The following is a 21170-nucleotide window of genomic DNA, read 5'->3' on the forward strand; positions in this document are numbered from 1 at the left end:
ACTGTTGGCTTGCCTGGCGGCGGTGTTATGTGCCACCATGACCCTTAGTAGATTTTGGGTCATGGCACTATATGGTAAATTTACAAAGTTTAAACTTATTATATTAAATAATCTATACATACTGCATAGAGAGGCGAATTCAAAATTTTAACTTTATGAGTTCTGAATTATAGAACGATGATTTCAAATATTAATAACTGGCTCTAAATTTCATATTTGTACATATTTGTTGAACTTAACAAAAATATATAATTTCAGCAAAAGTTACTGAATTAAGCCAAATACATATTAAGGCTTCTAGCTCCGTCCCGGCGAACAGGAGTTGTGGATATTGTTGACCGAACAGTCAACTATGTAATTTCTCTAAAAGAAAATAGGGAATCTTACAGAAATGTTCCAAATAAGTCCTAAATTACCAACATCTAGCCATTAATCATAAACTTACCAACACTAGCCAAGCACATATAAAAACTGAAAACCCAAATAAAATAATGTTCTTTCTCTCCAAGAATCACACAAAAAGATCCCCTACCATATTTTTAAGCGTGTTCAGCAATACTAGATGCAAGACGGAAAGGAAATTTATGGATGAGCTAGAAAACAAGGTGATGAAATACATACATGCATACATACATACTAGATGCAAGACGGAAAGGAAATTCATGGATGAGGTAGCAAATAAGGTGATTAAATACATACATATATATATATATATATATATATATATATACACACACACACACACACACACACACACACACACATACAAGATTCCAAAAATCTAAGCAAAAAAGTACTATTTTCAATGGTTGAAATTTATTGAAAACAAATAGATGAGTCAAATACAAAAATTGAGGAAGATTGGAGGTGATTTGGACTGACGTAGTATCAAAATTCATAGTTAAAATCGAGTTCGAAAATTTCTTTTGCGACACATGTATCACACACACATGTATACATAGATATACATGTGATATGATACATATATGATACACAATGTGATACACATATTATTTTTTATGTTCATCTTCTACTTTGAATTTTCAATTCAAACCTCAACCAAATCATCAAAACTGAGATTCAAACTCCTTAACATGTACCAAATCTATTCTAATAACACCCACTCAAAAGAATAAAAAAAATTGACATTTTTTTTACAAATAGTTAATTGGATAATATTAATACATTTGACTAATTTTAGTATTGTTTTATGAATTGACCAATTTTTGTAATAAGCTACTTATAAATGGACATAGCTGGTAGTTTCCCAAACAAATATAGAGATTTTTACCTTCCTATACACTATTTGAAATCTTATTACCCTCCCTACTCAAGTTTCAATTTAATTACATGGTCATATACAATTTACAAATTATATACAACAACAGCAACAACAACAACAACCGAGTATAATTCCACTAATGGGGTCTGGGGAGGGCAATGTGTATGCAAACCTTACCCCTACCCTAGGGTAGAGAGGCTGTTTCTTATAGACCCTCGGCTCCCTCCCTCCAAGAACTCTCCACCTTGCTCTTGGGATGACTCGAACTCACAACCTCTTGGTTGGAAGTGGAGGGTGCTTACCACTAGAGAGAACTCACTCTTGTCGAACCAATTATATACAAATAACTTTTAAATTAGTATTTGTTTATATTAAGAATTGAATAAGGAATATCCGTTATTTTCTTATCCCATTATACTTCTCTCTCTCTCTCCATCTCTCTGTCTCTGTCTCTATCTATATCTCTCTCTTCGTCTCTCTACTCTCCTTCTCTGTTTTCCCAATTTTTCTTTATTTGATATTCTCTGTTTTTAATGCTTTCTTGTTGTATAGAGTTTTAGCGGAATTCATTAATGGATTTCAATCGTTTTAACTTAGCAATTTCCTTTCATGTTGCACAATTGGTGTTCAAATTGAAATTGTCAATCAATAAATTTTGAAGGTGTTTGACTCTCCACCATTGACAGCCATTAAAAAGCTTTGAAGCTTTGAAATCGAATTTGGATTTTCAAAAATAATTACTTGTTTGGAATGGGTGTTGTTGCAAATAATTAAAAATATTGTTTGGAGTTTATATCTCAATTTTGAGGGTGTTTTAGTGAAGATTAGACTTGATTTTAGCTGAATTTCATATTGAAACTCGAGAAAGAAGAAGAAGAACACATGACTTACAATATACTTACAAAATTGTAGTAAAGTTGTATTATAATTGTATGTAAATTGTATTTTATTGTAGTTATTTTTTTATTTAAATATTGTATAAAAGTTAAAAAATAGTTGTGTAATGTATGAATTATTGTATAAAATTTGTATTTAAGTTATCAATACTATCTTTTTACATAAAGTTGTTGATATATATCAAAATTGTATTAAGAGAGTAAGTTTTGATCGGAATTTTAGAGGGGAAGAAGCACACACCACATATAAAATATATACAAATCAGATACAAAACGTATACAAACACATATTGTATAAAATTTATATAAAAATTATATTTAAGTTGTATGATATTGTAGTTGTATTTAACTAGGTAGAAATAATGTATTAAAGTTGTAGATAAGTTGTATAATATATAATTAGTTGTATGAAATTTATTTTTACTATATATGTTGTTGTAGATATTCAAATATGTATTAAATTTGTACGAAATTTATTTTTAATTTGTATATTGATGTACCATATATTATTTTTTTCTCAGTTGATTTTATCTTCTCTGAAGTCTGAGGAGATACTAAATTTTGTTCAGCTGCAACATTCGATACAGGTTTTTCGTCGCTTGCTTTTGGAAACATTGCCTTCTTACTATGCTTACTATGCCTCGTTTACACTATGTTCAGGCGTGACAATACCCCCCTATTATTTCTGGTAAAAGTATTGACTAAATTGATGGTTCATCTTATTCCCATATAGAAAGGGGTAACAGAAATTTTTGGAAAAACATTGTCTTCCAACTTCAACTGAACCGTTGCCTAATGTATAGTACTTTCATGGCAATAACAGGCGACCGTTGGGAGCTGGGACCAAATGACGAATCTTCTCATCCAACTAGATTATTTCCATAATTAAATATAAGTTCGATCTGGAGAGAAGAGGGGAGAGAGGAGAGAAAAAAGAAAAATTGTGTAACTAAATCTCTTGATTGAAAGCACTAATAATAGATTGAGAGCCTTTTAAGGTGAAATGTATATAATTTATAAGTAATTCTTATTTAGGATGTGTAATATACAAAATTAGAATAATTTTGATAAATAAGTTTCAAATATTGTATAAGAACAAAAAAAATCCCAAAAATATAAGGTGAGTAAAATTATTTTTGATCGACCAACAATTGTGTTAAAAGCCCAATATATTTCCTGAATAGATGGGCTGGAGTTTGGGACCAAGACCAGTAAGGCCCATTAGAATTGTCGACCCTTCAATCCAGATATTTCCGGCTAATGGGCTTAGATGGAGCTATATAAACATAGCCCTCTTTCTAACTTTGAACAGGATTTTGATTCCCTATCAATTCTCAAATATGAGACCCCTCCTCCTGCCTTAGGTTCTACGAGCAGTCAAGCGCCATTAGCGTAACACAACGAATCAGGTTTGCGTTTTTACATTCTGCTAATTTTATTTTTGTGAAATCATGCTTCAAATGTTTAGTAAAATCATGTTTCCAGCTTCAAATTTCGTCCGCAATACATTGATTTTGGTGCTTGTAATGTAAGATTTATAGGTATTTTATTACATTTATTTTTATTGCATTAATTAATTGTTCCTCCTTTTTGTTCGAGAAATGGAACTCTCTTTTTTCTTCTTCATTTTTCTGCTTTCATGATATGAACTACTATATGGTTAATAATTTGTAGGAACATAATTCTTTGTGACCTAAAGGCTTGAACTGAATTTAATTGGTATCAAAATCAGATATTGATTTTTTTTTTCTTTTTGCGGTGTTCATTTTAAGCTTGAAAATGTCTATGCATTTTTATTTTTAGAGGTTGATTTGGGCTTGAGTCCATGTGATGTCAGCAAGATTATAATCGTAACAGTAACAAGAAGGTAAAGTGACAATAATACCATAATATATGAGTCAAAATTTGCCTTTAGGATATTCGGATCAAAATAACAGTGCGAGAAGGACCCGCAAATTATCACTTAAAGACGGTCGTGAAGTCATATTGGCCAAGGTCAAGGTCGAGAAGTCGAGAGTCACGGTCAAGTAATCAACGAGGATCATGGTCGAAGAGTCGAGGAGGGCCGTGATCGAACACTAACGATAGAGCTGTAACGACTAGTTTTCAAATTGGAATCAGGAAGGGAATATTTTAGTGAATATTCCTTACATTTGTGCTATTAGGGTTTATCGGGAAAAGATCCCATATAAATAAAAGGAAGAGAGAGAGAGAGAGAGAGGAAAGACACGTGAAATTCATTCTTGTAAGAACAACACTTTGACAAAAGATTTATTCTTCACTCAATACAAGACTTTACTTTTTATTAAGATTCTTGCCAGATCCGAGGGATCTTAATTGTTTGAGGATCTGTCATCCAATCATTGTTAGGGGAAGGTTCCTTTGTTCCACCTTTTGTTGCTTAGATTATTCCTCTTAATTACGTGATTGGCATCAGATTGACATTTATTGAATATCTTACGTATTGTTATTATCAGTTATAAGACATCTATTGCAAGGAATCATCATATTTTTCATAAATATTTTTCAACTACCTATTCGATATCAAGATTTGAGGAAATTATTCTTAACTAAGATTAACCATGTTTATTTAGAATTAATTATTTGAACCAATATTTACGTTTTTGGGTTAAACAATTTGGCGCTGTCTGTGGGGATTTCCTACTTAAATATTTAGTTTCTTCTAGATCTATAACCAACACAGATCACTAACATCACAAAGCCCAAGATCTTTTCTCTTTCCTTGTGCAAAATCTGACATGCCAGGTAACTGAGAAGAAAGGCTGAGAATAACAAATGACATACCGACCAACCTTATAATTGTCCTCAATGAGAGCTGCGAAACGACCAGTGAGGATACGACACCCAATGCCTCCCCTAGACGAGATGGGTCACCTCTTCCTCACTACAGCATCACAAAATCTCTTGGTAAGGGAGCCTCCACATCTGTGGCGGAGGAGATACCCCATGCTGTAAAAACGCTCCTTGAGGCATGGTTAACTGACACGATAACCAGCATCCTCCATAAGCTCGCTAGGGATACGGCTATAGGAAATGCAAGAACTTGCGTTATACAACCAGCAGACGAGTAGCACAACCAACTCCCTCCCCCTCCAACGACAAGTATTTCTCACAATGTCGTTAATAATGCAGGCGACGACACTCTCACAACCATCCTAAAAAGGATGGAGGAAATGGAGAATGAGAACAGATCACTCCGAGATCAAATGAGAGAGCACCAAGAAAGGGTCGATAAGATACCGGATGCTCCTAAGCTTTTGCCGACGAGAGATGCCGGCCGATTCGTCGAGCAACCCTATAGTGATGACGCCGCCACACATGCCATACCAAAAACTTTTAAAATGCTGCCCTACCTCAAGATATATGATGGCACGATTGACCCTGAAGATCATGTGACTCACTACGTCACCGCCGTGAAAGGCAATGACCTCGCCAAAGAACAAGTATCTTTCATTTTGTTGAAAAACATCGGTGAAACCCTCATATGAGGAGCGTTAACATGGTATTCTCCACTACCTGCGTGATCCATTGAAACTTTCGAAGAGATGACCGACAAATTCGTAATGGCCCATGCTGGGGCCAGGAAGGCAGAGACGAGAGTGAACGACATATTTGCTATTAAACAGTCTCCGGCGGAGGGATTGAGGGACTTCCTTGCTCGGTTTAACCGAGTGAGGATGACCCTATCGAGCGTGTCAGAAGAGATGGTGGTCGCAGCCTTTCAAAATGGGTTGAGTAGGGATGGTTCGAGGGCGACTAGAAAGCTACTGAGTCGACTGATGAAGTACCCCCCAACCACTTGGGATGAAATACACAACGCGTATTGTGTCGAGGTCTGAGTAGATGAAGACGACCTTAACGGACCAACTCATCGACTGACCTCGGTACAGGCCGAACCTAGAAAGGATCGAAGAAATGATACTAGAAGAGACCTCGCAGCTCCGTGGCCTAACAGGGAACGACATCAACCGTAGGTCAGAGCGTCCATCGCGCCCTCCTCCCGCCACGAAGAAGGCTCGCCTAGATCAAGGACAGGGACTCACCGGAATGAAAGAGGTATGCACCCTTTATTATCCGCTAACAACTTTTGTGCGTCACCTACAGAGATAGTCTATGCCCTGGAGAAGCTCGGACCAAAGGTGAAATGGCCACAAAATATGAGGTCAGATCCGAGCACCAAAAAGTCAGACGCCCTCTACGAGTTCCACCAAGAACGAGAGCATAAAACAGAACATTGCATCGCCCTAAGGCAGGAGGTCGTGAACATGTTACGACAAGGACACCTCAAAGAGTTGCTGAGCGACCGGGGAAGGACCAACTTTTCTAGAGGACATGAACAACATCAATGACCGCCGAAAACACCCTCACCAACTGGCACCATTCACACTATCATCGGTGGTGGCGACGATCCTTCCATCAACATCGTGAAGTTCACCACTACCTACAAGCTCAAACGGTCGATCACCCGCGAATGGTATGACGAACTCGAAGAGAGTATCATCTTCGATAAGTCAGATACCAACGGTTTGGATTTCCTTTACTATGATGCCCTTGTTATTATTTTACGAATTTTAGATACCGATGTGAGACGCATTATGGTAGACGATGGGAGTGGCGCGTGCATTATCCATCCTCGAGTACTTGCACAAATGAAACTCGAAGTTAAGATAATGTCGCATTGCATCACGCTAACTGGTTTTAACAATGCAGTCGAGCGAACATCTGGTGAAATCACACTCCCCGTTCTGGCCGGTGGCGTCACTCTAGAAACCACGTTCCACATCATGGACCAATACACAACGTACAACGCCATAATAGGGCGACTATGGATACACACAATGAGGGTCGTCCCTTCCAGCTTATACCGAGTCAGCAAGTTCCCGACTCCATAAGGAATATTCAGCATACGAGGGGAACAACGCATATCCCGGGAATGCTATCGCATCGTCCAAGACAGTACGGTCACTCAACAAATGAAGGACACAGAAAAAGAGGCATAACAATCAAGAGGGTCGAGGTTGATATGTGATGATAGCGAGGACGTCATCAGAGACCCCGATATGGTCGAAGCTGCAGGATCGACCATAGAAGACCTCGACCCTGTTCAATTTGACCTCAACGACCACAACAAGAAAGCTTACATCGGCTGCAAACTTCAGGAACCAGGTAAATTCCGTCAATTCTTAAATACTAATGCAAATTTGTTTGCTTTTAGCCATACAGATATGCTGGGTATCCCAAAAATATCTCCACGCACAAACTGAACATCGACCCATTCCACCCCTAGTGAGACATGTCAGGCGTAAGTTTAACTCCACAATCAATGATGCAGTATGTGAAGAGGTAGAAAAACTATTAAAAAATGGCTCCATCAGGGAGTTAAAGTATCCCCAGTGGGTCGCCAACGTGGTCATGGTTAAGAAGAAGAATGGGAAATGGCGGATGTGCGTGGATTTCACAGATTTAAACAAATCATGCCCAAAGGATTCATTCCCATTACCCCATATCGACCAATTCATCGATGCAACAGCCGGACACGAACTACTGAGGTTCTTGGACGCTTATTCAGGTTATAATAAATTCCTCATAGAAGAAGAGGATCAGGAAAAAATCACCTTCATCACCCATTAAGGGACGTACTGCTACAGGGTCATGCCCTTCGGATTAAAGAACGCGGGGGTGACCTACCAAAGGTTGGTGACGAGGATGTTCCAAGGACCAACTTGGTAAAACGATGGAAGTCTATATAGACGACATGCTGGTCAAGTCCAAAAGGAAAGAAGATCACATCGAGTATCTGAGAGAAACGTTCGACATACTCAAGCGATACAGAATGAAGTTGAACCCCGAAAAATGTGCGTTTGGTGTGGCCTCAGGAAAGTTTCTAGGTTTCCTAGTATCATAGAGAGGGATCGAGGTCAATCCCGACCAAATGAAATCCATCGAGGGGATACTAGAACTTTTGACCACTAAAAAGCAAGTTCAAAGGTTGACTGGCCGGTTAGCCGCCCTATCAAGGTTTATTTCACGATCATAGGATCGATGTCACAAATTCTTTGCCATACTCAAGAAGGATAATAGCCTCCAATGGTCTACGGAGTGCATCCAAGACTTGAAGGATTTAAAAGCATACTTGTCGTTGCCACCACAGCTTTCTGTCATGACCCAAAATCTCACATGTCGTGATGACGCCTATCTCAATACTAGGCAAGCCGACAATCTCAATAAACTACCATATCTTTTAAATTTGAAAATATAATATTTAAGTTCCGCGAAAGAAATCTCACAAATATAGATATAAACACTCCCAAAACTCGGTGTCACTGAGTACATGAGCATCTAAATGAATACAAAGTCTAATTGATACAATCACTGTCTGAAAATATAGAACAGTACAATAACTAAAATGGAAGGGAGTCAAAGTCTGCGGACGCCAAGAAGCTACCTTGATAGTCTCTAACAAAATAAAATCCGAAATCTACCAGCCGCCGTATCCGAGAGCACCTGGGTCTGCACACGAGGTGCAGAGTATATTATGAGTACAACCAACTCAATAAGTAACAAGACTAACCTCTGGGCTGAAAGTAGTGACGAGCTCCGCGGGTACAGTCCAGTTTAAATAATGGTACATAAATGTATGCGTGCTTACAAGTTCAACAGTTAAACTTAGTACACGCAAAATATATCAATACTGCATGATATGAGGAATGTGACATCTCAGTGGAAAGACTTCTTGTACTACTGGTAACTAATCATTTGGTCACTCGGTAGTGTTTATGGCCAATCCAGCCCAGGGATATTCCATCCCGTATATATATTCACATCAACTGACAGTAAGTCCCTCAATACCGTATAAGGCTAATCCAGTCCTGGGGTAATTTACCGCCACATGTAAATGATACGAACAAGATCCATGTCCAAGGAAAATTCATCACAATATAAATAAATAAGGCAAGTCCATGCCCTGGAAAGTCCATCCCGAATATATATATAATCATCTACGCTCACTGGGTGTGTGTACAGACTCTAGAGGGGCTACTTCAGCCCAAGCGTGATATAAAGCCGATATAGCCTACTGCATGCGGGCAATCCCGATCTGTATAATAATAAAGCCTATAAGGCCTGCTGCATGCGGGCAACCCCGATCCATATAACAGTAAAGCCTATAAGGCATGCTGTAGGCGGGCAACCCCGATCCATATAATAATAATATATATAAAGCCAATATGGCATGGTGCGGCGCGCCGCTCGATACCATAAATATCCTCACAATGGATGAATATGACTGGGTATGAAATGTACATTTTTGAAACAATTAATTCAGTAGCAACACGACCCCATGGGTCCCAAAATATCGGCACGTAGCCTAAACATGATCTTTAATAAGTGCCTCAGCTCAATTTCTCTAACACGTGGGAAATTCTCAGATAATAACATGATTCTTTAATTTTTACAACTTCACAGAATTTATTCAAGCCACAATTTCAATGGTGCACGTCCACACGCTCGTCAATTATCGTGTGCGTCACCTCCAAATAATTTATATAACAACAATTTGGGGATTCATACCCTCAGAACCAAGTTTAGAAGTGTTACTTACCTCAAACCGTGTAATTCTTTATTCTTCTACGCCTTTGTCTAGTGAGTTGGCCTCCAAACGCCTCGAATCTACCCACAAATAATTCGATTCAGTCAATAAAATTTATTGGAATACTAATTTTCCAAGAAAATCTGAAATTTAGCTCAAATATCGACCGTGGGGCCCACATCTCGGAACCTGACAAAAGTTACAAAATCCGAAAGCTCATTCAACCACGAGTCTAACCATACCAAATTTACCAAAATCCGACCTCAACTCGGCCTCAAATTCTCATTTTGAAATCCCTAGGTTCAAATCCCTGTTTTACACTTCAAAAAATTGTAATCTAGTCGGATTATTCGATGATAATTCAATATTATGGAGTAGAAATGATTACAAGGGACTTACCTTAAGAATTCCCGTGAAAACCTTGCTCAAACATCGCCCAGCTTGAGCTTGAAATGCCTAAAAATGGCAAAAGCTCGGAACCCCTATGTTTTTGTACTGTCAAGGTGTTTCCGCTTCTGCCGGATTTTTAGCCGCTTCTGCGGACCTTGTGCACCTGCGATGCCCATTGCGCTTCTGCGTGCTCGCACATGCGAGCCAAATTCCGCAGGTGCGATTGCAACAGAAGGCAGAAACTTCAGCTTTTCTTCTATGTCCCAATTTGATCCGTTAACCACCCGAAACTCACCCGGCCCCCGGGACCTCAACCAAATATACGAACAAGTCTTAAAACATCATACAAACTTAGTCGAGTCTTTAAATCACATCAAACAATACTAAAAACACGAATCACACATAAATTCAAGCTTAATGAACGTTGAAACTTTCAATTTCTACAAATGACGCCGGAACCTATCAAATCACGTCTGATTGACCTCAAATTTTGCACACAAGTCATAAATGACATAACAGAGGTATTCCAATTTTCAGAATCGGATTTCGGCCCCGATATCAAAAAGTCAATTCCCCGGTCAAACTTCCTAACTTAAATTTTTATTTTAGCCATTTCAAGTCTAATTTAACTACGGACTTCTGAATAATTTTTCGGACACGCTCCTAAGTCCAAAATCACCATACGGAGCTATTGGAATCATCAAAACTCTATTCCAGGGTTGTTTACACATAAGTCAACATCCAGTCATTATTTTAACTTAAGCTTTAAACCTTGGAACCAAGTGTTCCAATTCATTCGAAAACCTTACTGGACCCGAACCAATCACCCCGGCAAGTCTAATAATAATTTGTAAAGCACAATTTGAGCAGTAAATGGAGGAACGAGGTTGTAATACTCAAAACGACCGGACAGATCGTTATATTCTCCCCCACTTAAACATACGTTCGTCCTCGAACGTGCCAAGAGTTGTTTCCAAGCCACAAACTCACTATTCCATCTTACCATGCATGTACCCGGGGGTGATCTCTCGTCACCCTATTCTATATAGGTCTGACAACACAACATAAATGAAGATCATTAATTTAACCTTTGCCCGTAAACCTTGGAATTCAATTTCCAGCATTCGAATTTTTTTTTTCAAGACCCGAATCTCGCATCTACGCACTGCATAAGTCCGTACAAACTGTATCATCTCATAGCCATAACTCACGATGTAGTAGCATGATATATCACACAACTCTCATACTCGCAACACCATTTCCGATCACTGTAACTACTCCAAACCAACCAAGTACTATATTAAACCCCGCATCCCACATAACCTCATTCCAAAACTTTCGTACACTGCTGATAATAAAAGAAACACGTGGAATCTCATAACCCCTTATCAGATCAACAAGTCATGGAGCTATCTCGTCCCAACCAGAACCATAATCACTTTCTAAGCCGACTTTCAATCTCATCCTCCCAAATATACCATAATCAAACCTAATAGTACCCATTCTAGGTCCAATGATCATATATTATTAAACACAACTATCCGACAAATATGCCACATCAATCTAATTCAAGCCACAAACTGCACAATCCGTGTACCCAAAAATGTTTCAAGGAAGAGAACCGTTTCGCAAGTTCAACAAGCACTTCTACAACCGAAATGCTATGAGCTCACCATACATGGTAAATCCAAGACACGAATCTAATAATGGTAACCAGCTCTCCTAGAGCTCACATTAAGATCAATCCGCACGGACAACTCACGTGCTATCGTATCAATATCTGGACCCGCACGAATAACTCACGTGCCAATAATATCAGTATATGGATCCGCACGGACCACTCACGTGCCAATAATATAATCCGCCTGGCATGGTCACAGGCCTCCAGTCCAAGCATATCATATAGGAGAAATCAAATAAGTACACATGTTTATGATAAATGAAATAAAATTCACATGCTCCTGGACTGGTATAAATAATATGCCATAGAGTAGGCATGTGCAAAATGCGCTATCACAACTCCAAATTGGCAAGTGAACGCTGAAATAGTAACTACCCAGTTTATTCAGGTAATTAGCCTCTTTGTAACCTCAAGTATAGCCCGGATAGTTCTCAACAAAGGTACGAATACGAGAAATGTCATAACTTTACACTTAACCGTCAACTCTAAGCATATCATAGCCTAAACATTTTTTCGAGTCTGAATACTTTCCCCGATGCCTGCACATGGGCTCAAACCTCACATATATATATATACACACTTGTAGCGCGTAGTCATCACAAATAATTAAGGCAACTAGTGCCTCTACTGAGTTTAAATAAAATACTCACCTCAAATAGGCCGCGACCCTGAAATAATATGCTTCTGAGAACCCCTAGTCTCCAAATTCATAGAACACATGGACCACCGTAACTGATCCCAACTCCAGCACTCGAATGACAAACACATCTTTCATGCACGATCATCCCACGAGGAATACTTTCATAATTCTACCGTGCCACATTGCAATAATTTGAATATCAACAGTTTATCAACCAAGTGAGTACCGTAATGCTAATGAACACATGTAAGTCAAAACACAATGCCCTTTTGAAATGCGTACCCTTCTCAGGGATTACCGAGCAGTTATAATATCCGTCTATACATCCGAAATTGACCATTCTGCCCATAATTCGTGGTCTTGCTTTCCAGAATGAACTGCCACCTTGTACATGTAAGTCTTAATCCCGCACAACACACCACATCTATTATGCCATCATGTGACAAGCACAAGAATCTCATTATTAACTCTGAGTCACCAGCATATTACATACCCGGTAAATTAGAAATCTTTCATATGCTCTCATCCATGAGGAATTCACAATACACAATATGTCTCTCACACCGGTAGAAAATATCTAGTTCAAACCACGGTAGAAACCAAAGAACACTTTCAAATCCATTTGCACATAACCAAACTATCAAAACTGAATTCTTCTAACTCGACCAAGCCACGCAGGTCACCAAACCCAAGAATATTTCCACCGAAACATCTGTAAAGTCTTACCACATCATAATTACCCCAAAAGAACCGGACATACCATTACCATACTAGTCTAGCCTACTACCCAGTTGTCCTATTTTCTTCGAGTTTCTTCTGAATTACCCTCATGTTGACACTTCTCCTTGTCAGAACACCACGATCCTTACCCAAAGCTCACTACAAGATATCCTAACATAAAACCACACCGCCCTAAGTCCCATAAGCCATTGTATTCTTCTTAAGTACCTCCATAAATACCACAACAGAGACACCCACTCTTAAGGACCTTATGTGAATTTAAAATTGTTCCTCTTTCCTTTCTTATACTGAAAGGTAGAGTCCATAGTCAAACAGAATTACCGCACGTCCCGATACCATCCAGTGTAAGTAACCGATTCCAGTGATATAAAAATTCGAAAAAAATTCAATTGCCACATATACATTTTGAATCCATTAGAACCCTCTAGAGAGTCATCCACTCTGCTCAAATCTAATTTGCTCCGCCCAAATGGGCCAAAAGACACGTGCTCCTTTAGCACAATCAACACTCAAAGAAGTAACCTTGATTTAACACGACCAATCAAATTCATACTTCGTGCGCACTACATCCTTCAAAATAACAACTTAATCATTCCATAATTTTCATATTTTCATAAAGTGCAATGTAACCCGTATCCAGGAATTTCCTTACCCGAGTCATCCTCGGTCTCCACCTCTGCAAGTCATAACTAACCCACAAGTATGCCTCTGACCAACACTAAAATTTAACATATATCCATGTAATTGAATTGTCAATAGCAGGCTCCCCCACTTGGCTCGAAGCCATACAACAAAACACTCTATAACTCACAATACCCATACTTTATTACTGCCATAATATTGCAGTCAGTTCAACGAAAATTCTTCTCAAGCTTATGCAACACCCACCATAAAATACCTTAATCATCTGCTAAGTTCGCATTTATTCTCGTGACAGTCAAGTCAACTTTCTCAACCGGATTCACATCCGCTAAGTTCGCATTTTCTCAACTTTCTCAACTCAACATTATAAGGAACACACCTACATAGATTACTCCGCATGAGATAACCCACCTGCTTAGCCTCAAATTGGCATATTGCTATACCCCTTCGCAGCCACAATTACCACAGAATCACTTAATATTTCTAAGTTTGAACTTATCAACACGACGTGAAAATCTACTTCACTCCACAATTAAATAGCATGACAGATCCCTCGACGTACTCATACCTCAAGACTGTACGTCACATCAAAACAGGAATCAAGTACCCAATAGCAGACTCTTGAGTCACAAGTAAACTTTATTTGTCTCATTAAACCCATCCGAACACATCTTGCATTCACATCATACTTATCATATAGTCATTCAACCGCTCATCGAACCATAAATTCCACTCATATGAATACTACCGAACGCATAAGTCCAATCGCACAGGTTATCACAACTGAAACTACAGAGCTTAAGCTGCGGTCTAACTCCGGCCTCAAGTCCTCCAGACTGGCCCATCAACAAAACACAGAATACTCATCTTGAACCTCGTTCATGGAATCACAAGCCAACGATGCACAACTGATACTAAGCGCTCATATGCGCACATGAATGCGTGGAAGGAATTCAAAGAGTTATGTTTCAAGATGAATCAATTCCGCACGATAGAATACAAGAAAGTGAAATTTTCCTAAGAGTTCGGCAGCCTCTCGAAGATAAGTACAGACGTCTCCGTACCGATCTGCAAGACTCTACTAAACATGCTCATGACTCGTGAGACCTATGTAACCTAGGCTCTGATACCAACTTGTCACTACCCAAAATCTCACATGTCGTGATGGCGCCTATCTCAATACTAGGCAAGCCGACAATCTCAATAAACCACCATATCTTTTAAATTTGAAAACATAATATTTAAATTCAGTGGAAGAAATCTCACAAATATAGATATAAACACTCCCAAAATCCGGTGTCACTGAGTAAATGAGCATCTAAATGAATACAAATTCTGATTGATACAATCACTGTCTGAAAATATAGAACAATACAATAACTAAAAAGGAAGGGAGTCAAAGTCTGCGGACACTAAGCAACTACCTTGATAGTCTCCAACAAAATAAAATCTGAAATCTAGCAGCCGCCGTATCTGGGAGCACCTGGATCTGCACACGAGGTGTAGAGATTGTAGTATGAGTACAACCAACTCAATATGTAACAAGACTAACCTCTAGGCTGAAAGTAGTGACAAGCTCCGCGGGTACAGTCTAATATAATTAACGGTACAGAAATGTAGGCATGCTTTCAAGTTCAATAGTTAAACTCAGTACAAGCAAAATAGATCAATACTGCATGATATGAGGAATGTGACATCTCACTGGAAAGACTTCTTGTACTACTGGTCACTAATCATTCGGTCACTCGGTATTGTTTATGGCCAATCCAGCCCAGGGATATTCCATCCTGTATATATATTCACATCAACTAACAGTCAGTCCCTCAGTATCGTATAAGGCCAATCCAGCCCTGTGGTAATTTACCCCCCACATGTTAATGATACGGACAAGATCCATGTCGAGGGAAAAATTCATCACAATATAAATAAATAAGGCAAGTCCATGCCCTGGAAAGTTTATCCCGAATATATATATATATATATATATATATATATATATATATATATATATATATATATATATATATATATATATATATCATCTACGCTCACTGAGGGTGACCGACTCCGGAGGGGCTCCTTTAGCCCAAGCGTGATATAAAGCCGATATGGCCTACTGTAGGCGGGCAGTCCCGATCCGTATAATAATGAAGCCTATAAGGCCTGCTGCAGGCGGGCAACCCCGATCCATATAATAGTAAAGCCTATAAGGCCTACTGCAGGCGGGCAACCCCGATCCATATAATAACAATATATATAAAGCCAATATGGCCTGCTGCGGCGCACAGCTCGATCCCATAAATATCCCCACAATGGATGAATATGACTAAGTGTGAGATGTACATTTTTGAAACAATTAATTCAACAGCAACACGACCCCATGGGTCACAAAATATCGGCACGTAGCCTAAACATGATCTATAATAAGAGCCTCAGCTCAATTTCTCTAACACGTGGGAAATGCTCAGATAGTAACATGATTCTTTAATTTTTACAACTTCACAGAATTTATTCAAGTCACAATTTCAATGGTGCACGTCCACACACTCGTCAACTATCGTGTGCGTCACCTCCAAGCAATTTATATAACACCAATTCAGGGATTCATATCCTCAGAACCAAGTTTAGAAGTGTTACTTACCTCAAACCGTGTAATTCTTTATTCTGCTATGCCTTTGCCTCGTGAATTGGCCTCCAAACACCTCGAATATAACCACAAATAATTCGATTCAGGCAATATAATTTATTGGAATTAATTCTATAAGAAAATACTAATTTTTCAATAAAATCCGAAATTTAGCTCAAAAATCGCCCGTGGGGCCCACGTCATAGAACCCGACAAAAGTTACAAAACCCGAAAACTCATTCACCCACGAGTCTAACCATACCAATTTTTACCAAAATCGGACCTCAACTCGGCCTCCAAATCTCAAATTCTCATTTTGAAATCCCTAGGTTCAAATCCCCGATTTACACCTCAAAAACATATAATCTAGTCGGATTATTTGATGATAATTCAATATTATGGAGTAGAAATGATCATAAGGGACTTACCTTAAGAATTCCTGTGAACTACTTGCTCAAAAATTGCCCAGCCCGAGCTTGAAATGCCCAAATATGGCAAAAGCTCGGAACCCCTATGTTTTTGTACTGTCCACGGGTTTTCGCTTCTGCGGGATTTTTAACCGCTTATGCGGATTTTCTCCCGCTTCTGCGATCCACCTCGTGCAGGTGCGAGTCCGCACCTACGAAATGCCTTCCGCATCTGCGCTCCACAGTCCACCAGCCTAGCCTCCGCTTCTGCGCATCCCAGCTCGCACCTGCGAGCTCACATTGCGAGATTTTCATCCGCTTTTGCGGACCTTGCGCACTTGCGATGACCATTCCGCTTCTGCGTGCTCGCACCTGTGAGTCAAATTCCGAAGGTGCAATTGCACCAGAAGGCAGAAACTTCATCTTTTCTTCTAAGTCCGAATTTGATCCGTTAACCACTCAAAACTTACCCGAGGGCCCCGGGACCTCAACCAAATATACGAACAAGTCCTAAAACATCATACAAACTTAGTCGAGTCTTCAAATCACATCAAACAACACTAAAAACATGAATCACACATAGATTAAAGCCTAATGAACTTTGAAACTTCCAATTTCTACAAACGATGCTGGAACCTATCAAATCACGTCCGATTGACCTCAAATTTTGCACACAAGTCATAAATGACATAACAGAGGTATTCCAATTTTTAGAATCGACTTTAGGCCCCGATATCAAAAAGTCAACTCCCCGGTCATACTTCCAAACTTAAATTTCTATTTTAGTCATTTCAAACCTAATTTAACTACGGACTTCCAAATAATTTTTCGGACACACTCCTAAATCCAAAATCACCATACGGGGCTATTGGAATCTTTAAAACACTATTCCAGGGTCGTTTACACATAAGTCGACATCCGGTCACTATTTTAACTTAAGCTTTAAACCTTGGAACTAAGTGTTCCAATTCATTCAAAAATCTTACCGGACCCGAACCAATCACCCCGGCAAGTCAAATAACAATTTGTAAAGCACAAATTGAGCAGTAAATGGGGGAACGAGGTTGTAATACTCAAAATGACTGGCCGGGTCGTTACACTTTCAAAACTAGAGCTAGGAGAACGTCTCCTCGTTTATCTCGTTGTATCCGAAGTAGATGTAAGCGAGGTTCCGGTTCGAGAAAATAAAGGTACGCAATCCCCCATCTATTATATTAGCAAAATATTAGTCGACACCGAGACGAGGTATCCTCACCTCGAAAAGCTGGCCCTGGCCTTAGTTGTAGCTTTACAAAATCTTAGATCGTATTTCAATGCCACCCTATTTCGGTTGTCACGACTTTCTTCCTGAGAAGCATTTTGCATAAACCCGAGCTATCGGGAAGGCTGGCCAAATGGGCCATCGAGATGAACGAGCACGATATCACATACTAGCACTCAAGTACAGGGCAAAACAGTTAAAACTACGTTGTGATTCCCAACTCGTAGTCAACCAAGTCATAGGGATTTACCAAATCAAAGAACAAAGATTGCAAAAATATCAGACTAAAATCTGCAAGCTGCTGCCCGAGTTCGACGAATGTCAGTTCGACCAAATTCCCCGAGTACAAAATGCTGAGGCGGACGGCCTTGCAAAGCTGGCCGCAGCCACCAAAAGCATCGCAACTGAGACAAGAACGTAGTCCACCTCTTCAACTCATTGACGAGAGCAAAACATACACTTAAATTATGCTCGCTAGTCAAAGATAGTATAGTATAATATTGTATCCACATGGATTGGAGTTAAACAGTATTATCGTAGTTTGTAGCTAGATTGTTATCTAAGATGATCAACACTTTAGATTTATGTGGTTAATACTAAATTTAATTAAGAATCTAGAGTTAATTTACTAATGACAATCGAAGTAAGGACTAAACAAGGGAAGATGTCAATGTGAGAAAATAGGGTTTTGATAGGATATGTGCAAGATAATTGTCTGGGATTTAACTCTAGATAATTCACTTCTAATGTTCAAGTGAGTCTCTCGAATTCACTTAATTATCAGTACAATTGTTTAGTATAAACTCCTCTCTCGATTAAGTCTCAACCTCACAATATGAACCAATTTAAGCTCTGTAAAGATATGCAAGAATGCGTAGTGGATTGGTCTTTAGGAAAACCTCTTTCGATTATTCTCCTAACTAGATTTAATCAATGATTCTACTAGCCTCTTTCGATTACTTAGAAGAATCTATGAACTCAACCAACAATATAATACAAAGATATCACAAGTTATTCCTCTTTCGATTACAAGAACAAGTGAATATAGATGTAACAATTACATCTTCCAAAAATGATTCAAATACATAAAAATAGAGTTATAATCCACAAACAATCATCAATACACCAAATCCATCAAAACCCAAAAGGATCTGCTCCATAGACATGGAGAAGTTCTTCACAAATGTAAATAAAGTATAGAAAAACATAAATTCAATCCAAACCCGGATCTTGAGTGAGGAAGGAATGATAAAATCCTTGTTCTTGTGTTCTTCCAACTCCTCCTTAGCCTCCTTAGGTCAAAATCTACCCAAACACTACAAGAAGAAGGAGTTATTGCGGTGGTTTATTTAACATATAATGGAGGTTTACAACCGCCATAATACACAGTAACGACGGCTTTTGAAAGCGCCACAATCCCGTTCGCCAAAATTATATTATGGTGGTTCTGTCAAAACCACCGTAATTGCATTTGAAAACTGCCGTATTTTAATCTGGTTAATGCGGCTCTTTGGTTTGCTTATTGTGTTGTTTTTAAACCACCGTAGTTGCAAAAGAAAATTGCTTCTATAACGCCAGTACCCTTTCACAATTTATTTATGTCACATTTACAATCCTATTTATTAAATGCCATGCTTTGAAACTTCCATAACACTTCATAATCATTTTAACCCAATATAGAAGATTAAATAAGAAAAATATTCATTATATAAAAAATACAAGTATACCAAAATTACATCATCAAAATATTAATGCTTCAAAGTGTATTTCATCAATAATCCAAAAGATTCATATTTGATCCTACAAAATAATCACTAATTCACACTTGGACAATTAATAGTAGTCTATAATTATGTAGTTTAGCTACCATTTGCACTCTAACTTAGCTGTACTTTATTGATATTTGAATGTTAAATGATAACAAATTGATCTAATTAAGAACTTTATGCTTTGCAGGAGCAATTCCGAGCTATGAGGACGTTAAAGAGTGTTTTGGAGCTAATATGGAGCATTGAAGGCCAATTGGAGGTTAGCGCGCTTAAAAAGAAGAAAGAAACAATGCCGCATAAAATCCTCCAGGTGCGCGGTCTATGCGCGGTCTATGCACGGCCGTGCATTGGGCCACGCATGATAGGCAGAAACTGGCCAAAGTGCGCAGTCGATGCGCGGTTGATGCGCGGCCGCACACGCACTTCCGAGAAAAATAGTCCAAGGCCAATTTTGTAATTTGAAAGGCGATTAACCTTGACCTATATGAAGCCCAACTCGCCCAAAAAGAGGGTATCTCTGTTTTTAGAAGAACTTTGGAGGCAAGAACACAAAATGAGCAAGACGGAGAATTCTCCTACTAGTTTTTCATCTTCTTCTTCTTCTTAATTCCATTGTTGGATATGACTTTTTATATTGTAATTGTGCATAATAGTATGAGTAGCTAAACCCGTCATATAGGGTTGATAGAACTAATTGTTGGATGAAGTCTTGATTACGTTTTGATATAATTGAGCCGTTTTTACTCTATAATTGTTCAACTATGTGTTTCTTGTGATTAATTGAAAGGGCTCTTGACTAATCGTGTCTAGTTATCTTGTGTTGCTTGAGAAAGAACACTTGATTAGATTGTTGTTGAACAATGCCACTTTCGAGTAAGTTAAGAGATTAATTACTTGAATTTAAAAGCGGGATTAGAGTAACGAAGCTTTGGTGTGATATTTATGAGTTGTACAAATTGTCAACTAGAGTAGTTCGAGAGAATGCTTCTAGTAAATTATCGTAATTGATCGAGAGATAAGTACGGTAAGAGAGATAAGTACGGTAAGCAAAAACTCATCATCTTTATAGCATGTTACGACAAGATTATAGCTAACGTGTCACGAATTAATCCGACAATTGGGGAAATCAATAACCCTAGATTCTTTTACCCTTGAATTCAACTTCATTCTTGCTTATTGATAGTTTTTATTGTCATTTTTTCTTAGTTAAATAATTTCTGTTAACT

General features: G+C 38.6%; 1 long non-coding RNA gene across 1 annotated transcript; it reads left to right on the forward strand.

Moving 5' to 3' along the window:
• Window positions 1-3468: 3468 nt before the first annotated feature.
• LOC117281395 (uncharacterized) lies at window positions 3469-20695 on the forward strand. The gene is made up of 2 exons (XR_004512020.2): window positions 3469-3587; window positions 20132-20695. It is a non-coding gene; the product is annotated as an uncharacterized lncRNA (long non-coding RNA).
• Window positions 20696-21170: the final 475 nt, after the last annotated feature.

This window comes from Nicotiana tomentosiformis, chromosome 11 (assembly GCF_000390325.3).
Source record: "Nicotiana tomentosiformis chromosome 11, ASM39032v3, whole genome shotgun sequence".
NCBI classification, from domain to species: Eukaryota; Viridiplantae; Streptophyta; class Magnoliopsida; order Solanales; family Solanaceae; genus Nicotiana; species Nicotiana tomentosiformis.